We start from the raw sequence: 12,969 nt of genomic DNA on the forward strand, positions 1-12,969 counted from the left end.
GTGGTGTGATCTTGGCTCGGTGCAACCTCTGCCTCCCAGGTTCAAGCAATTCTCCTGCCTCAGCCTCAGCTACTTCTGAGTAGCTGCGATTACAAGGCACCCAGCACTACACCCAGCTAATTTTTGGTATTTTTAGTAGAGACGGGGTTTCACCATGTTGGCCTACCTGGTTTTGAACTCCTGATCTCGGGTGATCTGCCTGCCTTGGCCTCCCAAAGTGGTGGGATTACAGGCGTGTGCCACCGCGCCTGGGCATCAATTTTTTTTTTTTGAGATGGAATTTTGCTTTTGCTGCCCAGGCTGGAGCACAATGATGCAGTCTCTACTCTCTGCAACCTGCACCTCCCAGGTTCAAACGATTTCGAGTGGCTGGGATTACAGGCATGTGCCACCATGCCCGGCTACCTTTTTGTATTTAGTAATTAGAGATGGGGTTTCACCATATTGACCAGGCTGGTGTCGAACTCCTGACCTCAGGTGATACACCCTCCTCAGGCGTGATTACAGGCGTGAGGCACCGTGCCGGCCTTATTTTTTATTTTTTTAAGATGGGCTCACTCTGCTGCTCAGACTGGAGCTCTGGCACCATTTCACCTCACTGCAGCCTCGTCTTCCCAGACCCAAGCAATCCTCCTACCTGAGTCTCTCAAATAGCCCGGGCTATAAGTGCACACCACCATGCCCAGCTAACTTGTGTTTTTAGGAGAGACAGGGTTTCCCCATGTTGGCCAGGCTGGTCTCAAACTCCTGAACTCAATCAGTCTACCAGCCTTGGCTTCCCAAAGTGCTGAGATTACAGGCATGAGCCACCAGCCCAGCCCTGTATTATGTTTTCCGAGAGTTTTTTTTTTTTTTTTTTTTTATCACCCAGTAGTAATCTTCAACCTCTTCGCATGTAAGAATTTAGAGATCTTTTTGGAATAATCTTTAAAGTAACAGTAATAACTACAGTCAAAAGCAGTAAGATTAGTGGGCCAGGTGCTGTGGCTCACACCTGTAATCCCAGCACTTTGGGAAACCAAGGCAGGTGAATCACCTGGGGTCAGGAGTTCGCGATTAGCATGGCCAATATGGTGAAACCCTGTCTCTACTAAAAATACAAAAATTAGCCGGAGGTTTTGCCTCGTGCCTGTAATCTCAGCTACTTGGAAAGCGGAGGCAGGATAATCTCTTGAACCTGGGAGATGGAGGGTGCAGTGACCCAAGATCATGCCACCCCACTCCAGTCTGGGCGACAGAGCGTCACTCTGTCAAAATACAAATAAACAAATAGGAGATCAGGCAAAAAGGATAGTGTAAGTTCATGTGCCGGGCTCGCCGTTTCACATTTCTTCCTTTCCCTTAGAAAATTTTGCTTTTTCTTGTCCCAAAAGGAGGTGTGTATTACTAATACTATATTTTAGTAGCTTTACCATGTTTTAGTTTTTAAAATTTATTTTCTTGATTTTTCAGCTTTCATTTCCATTTCAGTTTGTACCTGAAGGAGAGAAGCATGGATTGAATTTGCCTGGGTTTTCTGAATTTCATAATATAAATCTGAAACTCAGAAGTGGGAGGTATACAGGCCTTGATTAGTGAATTTCAAGCTTGGTTCTCGGGGTGAAGGACAAGGTTGGTTTTACTCCAAATAATCCTACCATTCAGAAAACCTGGTGTGTCTAAGGAAGAAAAAACAGGTTGTGACTACAGACCTAAAAGTAAAGGCAACAACTGCCAGACAGAGACAGGAAAGTGGGGGAGAGCCCTTGGTAAATATTGCATGCCTCCTGGGTCCCCCATGGACTTTGACTGAAGGGAGAGATGAAGGGAATTTGTTAAAGAAAGAAATCACTGGGACAGACAAAAGCTTCTGGCACAGGAAGTTAGTTCGACTAAGGATACCGAAATGTAGGAATTTGAATGGGTTCCTGGGTGTGAGGTTGAAGTGAAACTTGATTGAAAAGAAGCTGCTGGTGGTGAGTCTTTCCTTTAGCTATTCCTGGCTTCTGGATAGTTGGTGTAAACTCAGGTCCTCGAATAAAGTGTCCTTGAGAATTTTAAAAGGTTAAGCACCTGGGAAATTACTTAAATGCAGTGGTAGCACTACCTCCGATGATATTACCAAACAAGCTATTAGGAAACTGAAAATCTCACCGATCAAATTAGAATGCTAGAATCGTATTAAATCAGTTAAATACATGCAACAAAACACAGGCAAAAAGATGGGATACATTAATCCATTTAGGATAAGGGGCTTGTGGCGTAGAAAGGGTAGGTATGTCCTCTGATACACTGGTGTAGTCACAAGAGCTAAGGACAAGAACCAAGTGTGAGAATTTGAGATTCATTTAGGGCCAGGGGTCTGCAGAACAGATGTACCTGGAACACGGGTATGAATGTGCTCTTATCAGACAAAGGGGCAGGTATTCCTGGCCACAAAAGTAGCTCTCCTTGGTTCATTGAGCAGCTCTGAAATTTATTTGCAGGCGGGTCATGGTGTCTCATGCTTGTAATCTTAACACTTTGGGAGGCCGAGGTGGGTGTATCACCTGAGGTCAGGAGTTCAAGACTAGCCTGGCCAACGTGGCGAAACCCTGTTTCTACTAAAAATACAGAAAGTACCCGGGCATGGTGGCAGGTGCCTATAATCCCAGCTACTCAGGAGGCTGAGGCAGGAGAATTGCTTGAACCTGGGAGGCGGAGGTTGCAGTGAGCTGAGATCGCGCCATTGCACGCCAATCTGAGAGACTGAGCATGACCCGGTCTTCGGAAAGAAAAAAAAAAAAAAAACAGTGAAAAGTAAAATGAGTTCCAATTTGGAGGTAAATACCTTTAAGAGTACTTCAGATTTACATAGCACTGGGCCGGGCGCAGTGGCTCACATCTCAGCACTTTGGGAGGCTGTAATCTCAGCACTTTGGGAGGCTGAGGCTGGTGGATCACAAGCTCAGGAGTTTGAGATCAGCCTGACCAACATGGTGAAACCTTGTCTCCACTAAAATACAAAAATTAGCTGGACATGGTGGCACATGCCTGTAATCTTAACCACTCAGAAGTCTGAGGCAAGGAGAATCACTTGAACCTGGTAGGTGGAGGTTGCAGTGAGCTGAGATTGTGCCACTGTTCTCCAGCCTGGGCAACAGAGAAAGACTCAAAAAAAAAAAAAAGTTTCCACAGCACTCAATTACATAGGAACATGTTTATAAACCGTATTTCACTTGAACCTTAAGCTATACTCTGAGGTTAATGACCATTTGTGGGTTAAGAATCTAAAGCTCTTTTTTTTTTTAAGACCAGTCAAGTGCAGTAGGGAGAAGTGGGAAAGAGGTAGAACAAGGATTTCGATCTGTAATTCACTGTGAACAAACAATTGAGGTAACTCACTACCTTCAGACGACGCTGGAAGTTTTTATTTATTTAGAGACTGAGTTTGGTCTTGTTGCCCAGACTGGAGTGCAATGGCGCGATCTCGGCTCACTGCAACCTCCACCTTCTGGGTTCAAGTGATTCTCCTCCCTCAGCCTCCTGAATAGCTGGAATTACAGGCGTCCGCCACCACTCCCAGCTAATTTTTATAATTTTAGTAGCGATGGTGTTTCACCATGTTGGCCAGGCTGGTCTGGAACTCCTGACCGCAGGTGGAGTTCCTCTGCCTCCCAAAGTGCTGGAATTACAGGCGTGAGCCACTGCACACAGTCATATATACTTAAATTTTAAATTTAAAATTTGAATTTTAACTTTTAAACTAAAATTTAAATTTTAACATTTAAACTGAAATTTAACTTAAAATTAAAATTAATTTTAAATTAAAAGAATTAAAAACCCTGTTACCCAGACTGGAGTGCAGTGGTGCATTCATGACTCACTGCAGCCTCAGTCTCCTAGGCTCAAATGATCCTCCTGCCTCAACTACCTCAGTAGCTGGGGCTGTAGGTGCACACCACTACACCCAGCTGATTTTTAAAATCTTTTTTTGTAGAGACAGGGCTCTTGCTATGTTTCCCAGGCTGGTCTTGAATTCCTTCAAGTGCTTTTTTTGTAAAGGGCCTTGAGTTTCCCAGGCTGGTCTTGAATTCCTGGGCTCAAGTGATCCTGTCATCTGGGCCTCTCAAAGTGCTGAGATTACAAGCATGAGCCACTGGATCTGGCTTCAGTAATAATTTTTTTTTTTTTTTTAGACGGAGTCTGGCTCTGTCGCCCAGGCTGGAGTGCGGTGGCGCGATCTCAGCTCACTGCAAGCTCCGCCTCCCAGGTTTACGCCATTCTCCTGCCTCCGCCTCCCAAGTAGCTGGGACTACAGGCGCCCGCCTCGTCGCGCGGCTAGTTTTTTGTATTCTTTAGTAGAGACGGGGGTTTCCCCTTATTAGCCAGGATGGTCTCGATCTCCTGATCTTGTGATCCGCCCGTCTCAGCCTCCCAAAGTGCTGAGATTACAGGCTTGAGCCACCGCGCCCGGCCGTGATGGTTACTTTTATTTGTCACCTTAGTAATAATTTTTATAGAAGAAAAAAGCCAAGAGCTTAAGCAACATGCCAAAGGTGCTACTGGTTGTATGTGGTAAAATCTGGATTCAAGCCCTTAATTGCTTGACTCCAAAGCCCCAGATGTTGCTCTCTGTTGCACTATGTTACATAGCTTTGAAGTAACCCCAGAAACTTACATAGTTTGATGCGGAGTGAACTCCCCTCTTCCTTCTAGTCTGATGTCTTACCAGACACCGTATGTGAGAACTTGGAGTGAACGCAAGTTTCCCTCAAGAATGTCAACATCAAATTCAATCAGACCCAACCCCAAAGGTGGGCGTTTTGACCTCAACTACTGAACTTCAAAAATGCACATAAACTCAAGAGTTTGACAGACGCTTTGAGAGCTTAGGCAGTAGCAGGGTTAAACTTTGTTGATCGCTTCTCAGAAAATCAAGAGTGCATGCCATAGGCGGGTGTGGCAGCTCACACCTGTAATCCCAACACTTTGGGAAACAGACCTGTGGCTTGCTTGAGCCCAGAAGTTTGAGACCAGCCTGGGCAGCATAGTGAGACCCCAGCTCTACAAAAAATACAAAAAAAAGAAAAAAGTAGCCAGTTATGTTCATGCACATCTGTAGTTCTAGCTACTTTGGAGACTGAGGCAGGGTGATCCCTTGAGCCCAGGATTTCCGGGCTGCAGTGAGCCTGTGCGACACATGAAGACTCCTGTTTTTTTTGTTGTTGTTCTTTTGTTTTTGTTTTTTTAATGAGTATGCTCTCTCATATGCTGCACTTTGCACTCAGCCCTCTTCTAGCCCCTGAGAGCTCAGCCTACAATAGGAAGATACTCTATTAGCCTTGAAGCTAATCTTTATTTTTCTTTATTTTATTTTTTGAGATGGAGTCTCGCTGTGTCACCCAGGCTGGAGTGCAGTGGTGTAATCTCGGCTCACTGCAACCTCTGCTTCCCAGGTTCAAGCAGTTCTGCCTCAGTCTCCCGAGTAGCGGGAGACCACAGGCACACGCCACCATGCCCGGCTAATTTTTGTATTTTCAGTAGGGGCAGAGTTTCACCGTGTTGGTCAGGCTGGTCTCCAACTCCTGATCTCGTGATCTGCCTGCCTTGGCCTCCCAAAGTGCCGGGATTACAGGCATGAGCCACCATGCTCAGCATTTTTTTTTTTTTTTTGAGACGGAGTCTGTGCTCTGTCGCCCAGGCTGGAGTGCAGTGACGCGATCTCGGCTCACTGCAAGCTCGCCTTCTGGGTCAACGCCATTCCTCCTGCCTAGCCTCTCCGATATCTGGACTTACAGAGCCGCTCACCAATGCCCGGCTAAATTTTTTTGTATTTTTGTAGAGAATGGGTTCACCTGTTAGCCAGGATGGTCTCGATCTCCTGCCCTCGCAATCGCACCACCTCGCTCCCAAAGGCTGGGATTACAGGCGTGAGCCACCGCGCCCGGGCTTTTTTTTTTTTTTTTTTTTTTTTGAGATGAACTATTTCTCTGTCTCCCAGGCTGGAGTGTAGTGGCTCACTGCAACCTCCGCCTCCCAGGTTCAAGCAATTCTCCTACCTTAGCCTCCTGAGTAACTGGGATTACAGGTGTGTGCCACCACACCCAGGTAATTTTGTATTTTAGTAGAGATGGGGTCTCAAAAAGAAGAAGGGAGAGAGGATGGTAGTATAAGATGGTATACTAGAGAAACACTAAAATAGGATAGGCAAATATGAGCCTTTAAAAACTTTAAGGAGTAACATACTTAGATTTGCATTTTAGATTGCTCTCCCTGTACTATGGGAAGGTATCGGAAGGGAGCAAGACCAGAGATTAGTCTGTTTTAATGATTATGCCTATTTATAAGGGCCTAGATTAGGATTCATTAGGACACTGTGTTGCATATGACAGAAGTAAGGAGATGATCAAAGAATGATTTCATAGCTGGATGTGGTGGCTCATGTCTGTAATCCTAGAACTTTGGGAGGTCAAGGCGGGTGGATCACTTGAAGTCAGGAGTCTGAGACCAGCCTGGCCTATATGATGAAACCCCTTCTCTACTAAAAACACAAAAACATTAGCTGGGCATGGTGGCAGGCACCTGTAATCCCAGCTGGTTTCAAGCAATCCACCTGCCTTGGCCTCCCAAAGTTTTGAGATTACAGGCATAAGCCACTGTTGCTGACTGAAGTATACCACCCTAATCAAAATGATTTTTGTAGTTTTTGTTTTCTTTCCTTCTTCAACAGCTATGTTAGAGATCATGGAGTTTTTTTGTTTGCTTGTTTGTTTTGAGACGGAGTCTGGCTCTGTTGCCCAGGCTGGAGTGCAGTGGCGTGATCTCTGCTCACTGCAACCTCCGCCTTCCAGGTTCAAGTGATTCTCCTGCCTCAGCCTCCTGAGTAGCTGGGATTACAGGCATGCACCACCACGCCTGGCTAATTTTTGTATTTTTTAGTAGAGACGGGGTTTCACCATCTTGGCCAGGCTGGTCTTGAACTCCTGACCTTGTGATCCACCTGCCTCGGCCTCCCAAAGTGCTAGGATTACAGGTGTGAGCCACTGTACCTAGGCCTTTTTTTTTTTTTTTTTTTTTTTTTAGATGGAGTCTTGCTCCTGTCTCGAAGGTTGGAGTGCAGTGGTATAGTCTCAGCTCACTGCATCCTCTGTCTCCTGGGTTCAAGTGATTCTGCTGCCTTAGCCTTCCAAGTAGCTGGGATTGCAGGTGCCCTCCACCACACCCTGCTAATTTTGTTCTTGTTATTGTTTTTGTGCAATTGGTTGTCAGCCCATTTTACACATTTTTCTAGAATTGGCCATTTTTCCAAGAAGCATTGGTTACTTTTAGCAAGGAAGAATATTTGGAGATCAAATCTGTTCGCTGGTGTTGCTATAATTAAGGGTAGTTACAGATATTGACTTTATGTGCAGACAATTGGAAAGCCAGAAAAATCTCAGAAGTCTTTCTGCGACTTCTTCTCACACATTATCCAAAATTGACAGAAGCCCATGGTTAAACTAACAATTTGGCAAGCAAATGAGATCATTACAATTTGTCTCCCACAACTGGGTATAGTGGCATACATCTGTAATCCCAGTATTTTGGGGGGCCGAGGCTGAAGGATCACTTGAGGCCAGGAGTTTGACACCAGCCTGGTCAACATAGTAAAACTCCCTGTCTACAGAAAAATTTAAAAAATTAGCCAGGTGTGATGGTGCGTGCCTTTGGTCCTAGCTAGTCAGGAGGCTGAGGCTAGAAGATTGCCTGAGCACAGGAGTTTGAGGCTACAATGAGCTATGATTGCACCACTGCACTCCAGCCAGCCTGAGTGACAGAGGGAGATCCTGTCTCTAAAAAAATAGTAATAACATAAAATAAAAAATTTACCTCCTAAGTAAAAGACATGGCCTTCAGAAGAAGTTAAGAGAATTGTATGTGAATGGAAAACTAGCAGTTTCTGCTACATAGCAACCAGTGTATATCTGCTCTAGCACAAGTACACTAGATCAATTTTACAAGGTAGAGAGTCCCGGAATACTACCAAATATATATAGAAACTGCATATTTGATTAAGAATTCTAGTTTAGATCACTATCTTATTAGTTAGAAAAACAGGCCGGAACAAATCCCAGCACTTTGGGAGGCTGAGGTGGGCAGATCATGAAGTCAGGAGTTCAAGACCAGCCTGGCCAACATGGAGAAACCCTGTTTCTACTAAAAATACAAAAATTAGCTGGGCGTGGTGGTGGACACCTGTAATCCCAGCTACTTGGGAGGGTGAGGCAGGAGAATCGCTTCAACCCGGGAGGTACAGATTGCAGTGAGCAGAAATGATACCATTACACTCCAGCCTAGGTGACAGAGCAAGGCTCCGTCTCAAAAAAAAAAGGAAAAACAAGGCACAAAACCATATGAATGATTTATTCTATTTGAATTAAAAAATATAAGCCACATAGATACAAACATTTTCTGGGAGGATAAAAATATGCCCCAAATTTACTTTTCAGATGAATAGATAAATAATACATTATTTAGGAAATAGAAGTAACAATTCTCAGTTTGGGGGTAAGTTGATAGAGTCCTGCTTCATTCTGGGTTACATGAAAGCTGGGTGCCATGGCTCACACCTGTAGTCCCAGCAATTTGAGAGGCTGAGGTGGGAAGATCACTTGAGCCCAGGAGTTCTAGACAAGGCTGGGCAACATAGCGAATTCCCATCTCTACAAAAAATAAAACAAATTAGCTGGACACAGTGGCACTTACCTGTAGTCCCAGCTGCTTGGGAAGCTGAGGAGGGAGAATCAATTGAGCCTGATGGTTGAGGTTGCGGCAAGCTGTGATTGTGCCACTGCACTCCAACCTGAGCAACAGAGGAAAACCCTGTCTCAAAAAACAAACAAAAATAGGCTGTGCAAGGTTGCTCACACCTGTAGTCCCAGCATTTTGGCAGGCTGAGGCGGGTGGATCACTTGAGGCCAGAAGTTCAAGACCAGCCTGGCCAACATGGCAAAATCCCTTCTCCACAGAAAAATACAAAAATTAGCCAGGCATGGTGGTGCATACCTGTAGTCTCAGCTATTCGGGAGGCTGAGTCAGGAGAATCACTTGATTGAACCCAGGAGGCAGAGGCTGCAATCAGCTGAGATCATGCCACTGCATTCCAGCCAGGGAGACAGGTGTGAAACTCTGTTTCAAAAAAAAAAACCAAAAAGAAAATACACATATTAAAATCCCAGCTCCACCATTATGACCTTGGGCAAATTATTTTGCAGCCTTTCAGGTCTTCCCTTTTGTGTAAATAGAAATAATACTTGAAGTGATTTCTGTCATCTAATATGTATTTTGTCTGGCTCACAGAATATGTGCAATTAATGTCAGTTACCTGCATGGAAATGTTAAATGTGATCATCCTTTGATACACCCCTAGGAATGTATGCCAAGGCATTAATTTGATTATGCCAAAGCATTAATCAAACAACCACATAAAGATACTCATTACAGCATTGTCAGTAATAGCTAAAAAATGTTTTATTTTTATTTATTTTTTGAGGTAAAGTTTCAATCTGTCGCCAGGCTGGAGTGCAGTGGCGCAATCTCGGCTCACTGTAACCTCCATCTCCCAGGTTCAAGCAATTCCCCTGCCTCAGCTTTGCGAGTAGCTGGGACTACAGTTGCGCACCACCAAGCCCAGCTAATTTTTGTATTTTTAGTAGAAACGGGTTTTCACTATGTTGGCCAGGATGGTCTCGATCTCTTGACCTCATGATTTGCCCACTTCGGCCTCCCAAAGTGCTGGAATTATAGGTGTGAGCCACTGTTCCTGGCCAAAAAAAATTTTTAAAATCTAAATGTCTATCAATAGGACTTTCCTTAAATGTGTTCTGATACACTGGAGTACTTATGTAGCCTTTATAAAAAACAAAAAAAGATGGCCGAGTACAGTGGCTCACGCCTATCATCCCAGCACTTTGGGAGTCAGAGACTGGTGGAACACAAAGTCAGGAGTTTGAGACCAGCCTGACCAACATGGCAAAACCCTGTCTCTACTAAAAATACAAAAATAAGCCTGGCATGCTGGCGAGTGCCTGTATCTCAGCTACTTGGCAGGCTGAGGCAGGAAAATTGCTTGAACCCGGGAGACAGAGGTTGCAGTGAGCTGAGATTGCACCACTGCACTCCAGCCTGGGCAACAGAGTGAGACTCTGTCTCAAAAAAAAAAACAAAACAAAACAAAAGGATGAGGCAGATTTAAATGTATGGGGAAATTCCATTATTAAGGTAGAAAACCAGATTCATTTATAGGTTAAGGTGATCCCATTCATGTCATATATGGAGATAAATTAAGTGTGGAAAGATGGATACAGATATAGAAATGAAAGTAATCGTTATCTCTAGGAAATAAAATTAGGCATTTTTTGCTGTTTCTCTATTTTTAGAACATATCAGACAAAAATAATATATATATCTATTTGAAAAGCGTAAGAGTAGTCTCTATGGAAATAAATAATTGCTAGTAAAAGCAACATTTCCACAAACATTTCTGAAATATGAAAATAACTCAAGTACTTGTACTATTACCTTTAGGCAAGCTAGAATACTGGAACTCTTGCTTTTGAAACACAGATTAGACTGTCTTTGGGCAAAGCCGTAAGTCAATGTTAAGCTCACTTAGAGAGTCACACCCCCCTCTAGTGGTCTATCATGGCACTGGGCTCACCAATCTCCCAGCTGTTTTACAATGTTAGGGAATTTTCCTTAACCATCACATGTTCAGGGACAAGGGAATGGATACCCAGACATATTCTTCAATTACATGTGGTGCAAGATAGAAACCAATTGACAATGATGGGTCAGATATACTCAGATGTACTTGATGAAGTAGGAGCTCCACTAGATGGAATAAACTGGAGGCCCTATGGAAAAAAAAATAGATTGAAAACCTTAGCAGAGGCCGGGCGCGGTGGCTCAAGCCTGTAATCCCAGCACTTTGGGAGGCCGAGACGGGCGGATCACGAGGTCAGGAGATCGAGACCATCCTGGCTAACATGGTGAAACCCCGTCTCTACTAAAAATACAAAAAACTAGCCGGGCGAGGTGGTGGGCGCCTGTAGTCCCAGCTACTCGGGAGGCTGAGGCAGGAGAATGGCGTGAACCTGGGAGGCGGAGCTTGCAGTGAGCTGAGATCCGGCCACTGCACTCCAGCCTGGGTGACAGAGCGAGACTCCGTCTCAAAAAAAATAAAATAAAATAAAATAAAAAGAAAACCTTAGCAAAATAAGTGACACTGCTTTTACAAGTGATTCATAGTGGTTATAAACCAGGCCTGCAGGCAGACATGGAAATGTTCTTAGAAGAATGTGTTTAGGTATTGTAATGAAGATACATATTTGCTGAGGACATTGAAAAAAAGAAATCTGTTGCTGTGGAGTTTAACTAAAAGTATATCAGACTCTTTTATCTTTATTTATTTTTTTTTTTTGAGACAGAGTCTTGCTCTGTCGCCGAGGCTGGAGTGCAACGGTGTGATCTTGGCACACTGCAACCTCCGCCTCCTGGGTTCAAGTGATTCTCCTGCCTCAGCCTCCCGAGTAGCTGGGAAGTAGCTGGGATTACAGGCGCCGCCACCACGCCCAGCTAATTTTAATTTTGTATTTTAGTAGAGACGGGGTTTCACCATGTTGACCAGGATGTGCTCAATCTCCTGACCTTGTGATCCGCCCACCTCGGCCTCCCAAAGTGCTGGGATTACAGGCGTGAGCCACTGCGCCCGGCCTCTCTCTCTCTTTTGTCACCTATTTAGCTTTAGAAAATTGGGTAGCAAGCCCACAGGTGTGTATGAACAGGGCCACGGTTGAATGAAGACTAACAGAAGACAAGCTGAACAGAGCGTCGGAGTCATAGGATTGGCTTCGGCTTCCCTCACAGTTTACAAGAGATCCTTGTGGAGATTTCATGGTCAAGGTCATGCATTAGCTGAGGAAAATTCAGAGTTTGTTAGAATCAGAACATCTAGCAGAGCTATAGTATGGGACAGGTGTGGGGCATCCAGCAAGATGGCACCAAGGAGGTAGGCTCGTGGGATCTACCGCCAGTCTTGAGGAGTAGTTCACAGCCCGACACTTGTGGGGGTGATGTGAGCTAGTCATTTTGGATTGAAAACTTGATGTTGTAAATATTATGTTGTAGAAATTCTGGATTCTCTCGTGTTCTTCTGGGCATTTTGTATTTTTGTTCTAGTAGGCAAAAACATGATCATCCCAGCAATGAGCAAGAGCTGATCTCTCTATCCCGATCTAGGGTCTTCATCTGCTGCTTTTTGGCCTGAAGACTTACCTGTGCTTGCAAAATTCACTGGTCAGTCAGAAATTTGGGCAGAAAATATGATCAGACTTTTAGCAATGACTTTCTCTATGGTTTTTTCCCCCCATTTTTAGTTGTTTTTGGTAGGATTCACTCATAATTTTTTTTTTTGAGATGGTGTCTCACTGTGTTGCCCAGGCTGGAGTGCAGTGGGGCGATCTTGGCTCACTGCAAGCTCCGCCTCCTGGGTTCATGCTATTCTCCTGCCTCAGCCTCCCAAGTAGCTGGGACTACAGGCGCTGGCCTGGTACCACGCCTGGCTAAATTTTTTTTTTTTTTTAGTAGAGACAGAGTTTCACCATGTTAGCCAGGATGGTCTTGATCTCCTGACCTTGTGATCCGCCCACCTCGGCCTCCCAAAGTGCTGGTATTACAGGCGTGAGCCACCGTGCCCGGCCAATTCACTGCTAATTTCAAATTGCTCTGTTGGTCTTGGACACTTCCAGCCATAAAATTTCAGCTTTCTGCTCATGGTCCTGGGCTAACATTCCCCAGCACCATCATCAAAAAATAAAATAAAATCAAATAATAGATTTCAGTTTTCTGTCACCTGAGCTGTGGAAGAGTGAGGAATACATTCAGTTTTTAAATCATTTTATTTTTAACATTACTTATTTTTATTTTTTACTTTTTTTCAGTTTACATTTGCATGAGCATTTAAATATT

The sequence above is a fragment of the Rhinopithecus bieti genome, unplaced genomic scaffold (genome assembly GCF_001698545.2).
Source record: "Rhinopithecus bieti isolate Rb0 unplaced genomic scaffold, ASM169854v2 scaffold_21022, whole genome shotgun sequence".
NCBI classification, from domain to species: Eukaryota; Metazoa; Chordata; class Mammalia; order Primates; family Cercopithecidae; genus Rhinopithecus; species Rhinopithecus bieti.